The sequence below is a fragment of the Athene cunicularia genome, unplaced genomic scaffold (genome assembly GCF_003259725.1).
Source record: "Athene cunicularia isolate RWA unplaced genomic scaffold, athCun1 SCF_85, whole genome shotgun sequence".
In the NCBI taxonomy this organism is placed as follows: domain Eukaryota; kingdom Metazoa; phylum Chordata; class Aves; order Strigiformes; family Strigidae; genus Athene; species Athene cunicularia.
The window spans coordinates 20,228-24,833 of NW_020799518.1; positions in this window are offsets into that span (position 1 = coordinate 20,228).

The window sequence follows — 4,606 nt, forward strand, 5'->3', positions numbered from 1 at the left end:
GCCGAGCGAGGGCGGCCGGCGCGGGGGGCGGCGGGGCGGGGGGGCTCGGTGCCCGCGGGGGTCCCCCGGGGCCGCGGTGCTGGGGGGGCACCGCGGGGGAGCCGGTACCGCGGCGGCCGCCCCGCTCCTGGGAGCTGCAGGGGAAGGAGATGAGATGCTTTTCTGTTCTGTTCTTGGCCTTTCTTTCCTTTTCCCTCTCCCTCTCTCCTTCGCCCTTTCTCTCCCCTGGGTGTCAGCAGGGGCCGTTAGCACTGAACTGCTGGGGTGTCACCCCGAGCCCCCAGTTCAGGCTGACATCTGGGTGGTTCCCACGGCCCTTCCCGACGCGGGGGGAGTTTGCCTTTCGGCTTCCCCCCGGGCTGGGCCGGCCTGGCCGGGAGAGCCCCTGGGTAAAGGAGCCCCAGGGGTCCCGCAGTGAGTAACCCAAGGGCAGGTGTCCCCCCGGGGGATAACAGCGGGGACCCCTCGCCGGAGGGGCAGGGTCTGTCTGGGAGGGGGACGCCCTGGGCAGAGTTCCCTGCTGGGGAAGGACCTCCCGCCTCCCTGGGACCGGGCTGCGGGCAGGTCTGGCCTTGGGAGACGCGGGCTGTGTGGAGATCCAGTCTGGGCCTTCCTCGGCCTGATGTGCTTGGCTCCTTGACTCGCTTGGCTCCCGTCCCTTCCACGGGAAACTGCGTTTTTATCCGTTCCTCCCACCCGCTGTTGGTCCTGCAGCGTCGTTGTCGGGGCCCGTGGGATTGATGTCGGGGATGTATAGTCTCGGTGACTTGTCTGTACCCGCAGCGCTCACCCGTGGACTGACCCTTTTGTATCAAACACAACTCGGTTATTGGTTCATCTTTATGCCGGCTGTGCCCTTTAGGCTAGGCCTGGTAACTGGCAGAACAAGCACTGAGGTTACGGACGGCGCGGCCGTGTGGTTTACGTGCGGTTTACGTGCGGTTGTATTAAACCTCTGTAGCTGTTGGCTAGTTAAGTGCGGTTCCTCGCGCTTAGAGCTCTCTGCCTTGTTCTCCCTGCGCTGCAGGCAGAGGCTATCCCCGGGCTCATATAAACTCACACAGGCTGTGGCCGAAGACTGTAGTATCCCTTTTTCATTGTCTGGCAGCAGAACGTGAATGTTTCCTACAGAGCCCACTGCTTTTACCTGAAACCTGATCTGTCCCGTACGGGTTAGTTGTGTTATAATAAAATACAGTGATAGTGTAAGGGAAAAGAAACCAAGGCAGGCAATGAGTAAAAGCAGACAAGCCCTGCAAAAAGTTTTTACAAGGAGCACTGTCATCTGTTGCATGCATTTTATAACTCTGCACAAAACTTAAAAAAAAAAAAGATGCCAAACACACGGTTGAGGTGCCTTGTAAGATCTGAATGCTGATGTTCTCAGTTGCCTATAGATGGACTGTTGTTTTGCCGTGGTTGTTGCTGTGTGAGCCCCTGTGAGTGCCCAGATAGGAATGTGTAATTGTTTCCTCCCGAGGTGGGAAATGGACTCAGTGGTTGCGGTGAAGTCACAGTTGATTTGTGCTAGAGAACGGCCGTTGAACTGGAATGTGCATCGCGAGTCCCACAGTCTTGCCTCAATGACTTACCCGTGTTCGTGTAGTTTTTTTGATAGTTTGGTGTCAGTGTGGAAACTTCCTACATACCCAGTTGCAGGGTTTGGGTGTAAAGCTATGGAGCATTTTCTCTACAAAGACTAGTACTAGGAGAGAATTTTTTGATGTGATCTCCTCAAATGTTTTCATGTGACAACAGCAGCTCTCAGGTGATGGACTGACTGTGTGTAGTGCGGTGAGCTGTAGCTTTGGGTGAAAGTACAGAAGTATCCAGCAGGCCCCTGGGCTCTGTGCTGCCTGGGACATGGTGATTCGAAGCAGAACCCCTGCAGCAATGACATTGTGCAGCTGATGTTCCCCTGCCATGGTTAGCCGTGCCAGCAACACCTGGGCCCCCGGGAAAGGTGAAGGCACCTGGCACAGGCAGGAGGGGGGTGGGGGGGGTGATGTGCTGTGCCGGGGGGGTGACAGCAGCTTCTGCCCCTCTGCGAGCAGCCAAATAAACCCACGTGTGGGGCTTCGAATTTTGTCCGTGTCCTGGGTAAGAGTTCCAAATTCTAGAGTGTCCCCTCACTGTATTTACTGTGGTGCTGAACTCCCCTGGCTCAGTTATTTATTTATTCATTTGACGTGTTTTGCATGCATTTTTTACTGTATGACTGGTGAGTAGAGAGGAGAAGAGCAAAGTTTTGCTCTGAATTCTTGGGCAGGTTTTGGCCGTTCAAGCCTGTGACAGAACTGCTCCTGATTTGAATGGGAGCCTTGGTGACTGTTTGAACAGATTTGTAACTTCAAAATACGCAGGCTGGGTTCTTGATGCCCAGCTGAACGTGTTGTGGCACACGTACAATGGAAAGGGAATAACAGCAGTGCTGCCAACAATAAGGTTGCCTTTCATTTTCTTTAACTACTTTAATCTGTGCAAGGAAAGTATTTATTCTGCTGTTAACACAGAAATTGAAAATAAGAATCTATACGTTGAAAGGGTGAAAGCGCTAACAAGCTCCTTTAATTTGCCGTGTTCAGAAATGTTACAAACTCCCTTGGTAAGCAGAGTCTTCCAGTGACATATGAACGTGTTTCTCTCGCTATCGGTGTCCGGCAGGAAATGGCGATAGGGAAAATGATGTGGCTTTCCACACACGGATTTAAAGCGGTGCTGCAAGTGGCTGTAGGTCCTGTCAGATGTGCAGACCTCTCGGGCCCCTTGAGAGCAGATGGTGCCTTCAGCTGGGAGTGCAAGGTATCGACTGGGCATCAAATGACACAGTAGCTATGGCTAATGAATATCAGCGCACATTAAATGTTAATATTTCCCGATACTTAAGCGTTGTTGGGACACAGGGGATCTATAGCGAACGGCATTTACAAATTGCTGCCATGTAACGCCCCCGTTAGCCGCAGTGTGCCCGTGGAAGTGCAGACGCTGTGCTGGAATCAGTGGCTGGTGGCTGCTCGGATGTTTGGGGAAAAAAAGGGGTATGTGAGGGCAGAGCCGTGTGTCTGCCAGAGGCAGCCTCTGAAGGGGCTGCAGTTGCTCCCCTGCTGTCCCCCTCTCTGTCGGAGGTGAATGAGCTGCAGGTACCTCCTGTGCTCTGGGTTTTGCAGTTTCCAGCACAGCAGGAGATGTGGGGGAGGGATGTGGGGGGCGAAGGTGCCGCAGGGTTCTGCCTCGGTGTAAGCACCGACATAACGTGGGGTGGTTTTGTGGGATTTCTGCAGGGGTTTGTAGCTATAGTTAGTGCAGCGATTGTGCTGCGGGTAGGAGACTCCAGCATCATCATCGGTTACCGTTTTGAAGCTCTTTTCTTTGAACGTGGCAGCTGTAGGCTCTGTGGGAAATGTTGGCCCTGTAAGCCAGCGCAAAACTGCTGCTGATTTTAATGAGGTCTCTTGATTCTATCCTTAAACAATACTTGAGGGTCTGTTTGCTTTGTACAGCATTTATTTTCATCAGGGAATGATTTTCAGCGGTTACTGAGCCTGTACGGTTTTGATGGGTTTTGTTACATCATTAAATTAAAGGAATATAGAGAAATTAGTTTGTCAGCTGTTAAGAGCTGACACCGCAAATGGCTTTTTTTTATCTGCTACTCTTTATTTTATAGTGAGCAAACTCTCTGGGGCATCTGCTGAGATGGGGAAGGAAAGAAAAATCAGCTGTTCTGCCTTTGTTCTAGTCTACCGCCAAAGGGCTGTTAGAAAAAATTCAGGGATTAGTCACATTAGCCACAAGGTAATCTCGATCCTCTCTAAATCCTCGTTTTAAAATTAACATCCTGATCTGGGTCAAATCTGGTTTTGGTGGCTGACTGTCTGTGGCGGGTCTCAGCAAATTTCACACCAGTCTTTAGTAGTGGCTTATGGCCCTTAAAAAGGGTCTAAGGGGCAGTTGTTCATGAAGGATCGATTTTGGTACAGATTAAACTTTCATGGGGCAGAAATCGGACCCAGAGGCTGCAAGGCTGTTTTAGAGTGTCAGCTCTGCAGCTCTGCTAGGCTTTAATGTACAGAAAAGTGAGTTTGAACTGTTTCCATCCCGTGTTGGACATGAGCTAGGAGCATGCAAACAGCCCCCTGAGGTGGCGCAGCTAAAGGCCTAAGAACTTGGTTATGCCTCTGACTCCTCTTTGTCAGGAGACACATCATTTATAGCTGTAACAGTTTCAAATTAAGAGTGTCAGCGGGTGAAGAGGACTAGGCTGTGATGAGGCTTGAATGAAGTTTTTAGCTAACCCACCCGGTGAGGTGCTGACAGGGATACATAACGTTGCCTAGACACGGTAAGGATCAGCTCTCTGGGGTAAATCCTGCGCACATACTGTGCACGTCCACACGCGTGTAAAATTCCCATGTTCTGGTGACAGCCAGAAGGGAAGGTGTGGAGCTTTCCGTTGAAAGCTGCGCTCTGTTCTGGATGTAGAACAGCAATAGTGGATGCTTCAGAAGAAAGGATTTCTTTCCTTTGCTGGCTCTAGTACAGTAAAATGCAAATGTAAGTTCACAGCTTCTAGAATATACTGCCAGACCTCCAACTGCTTAATAAG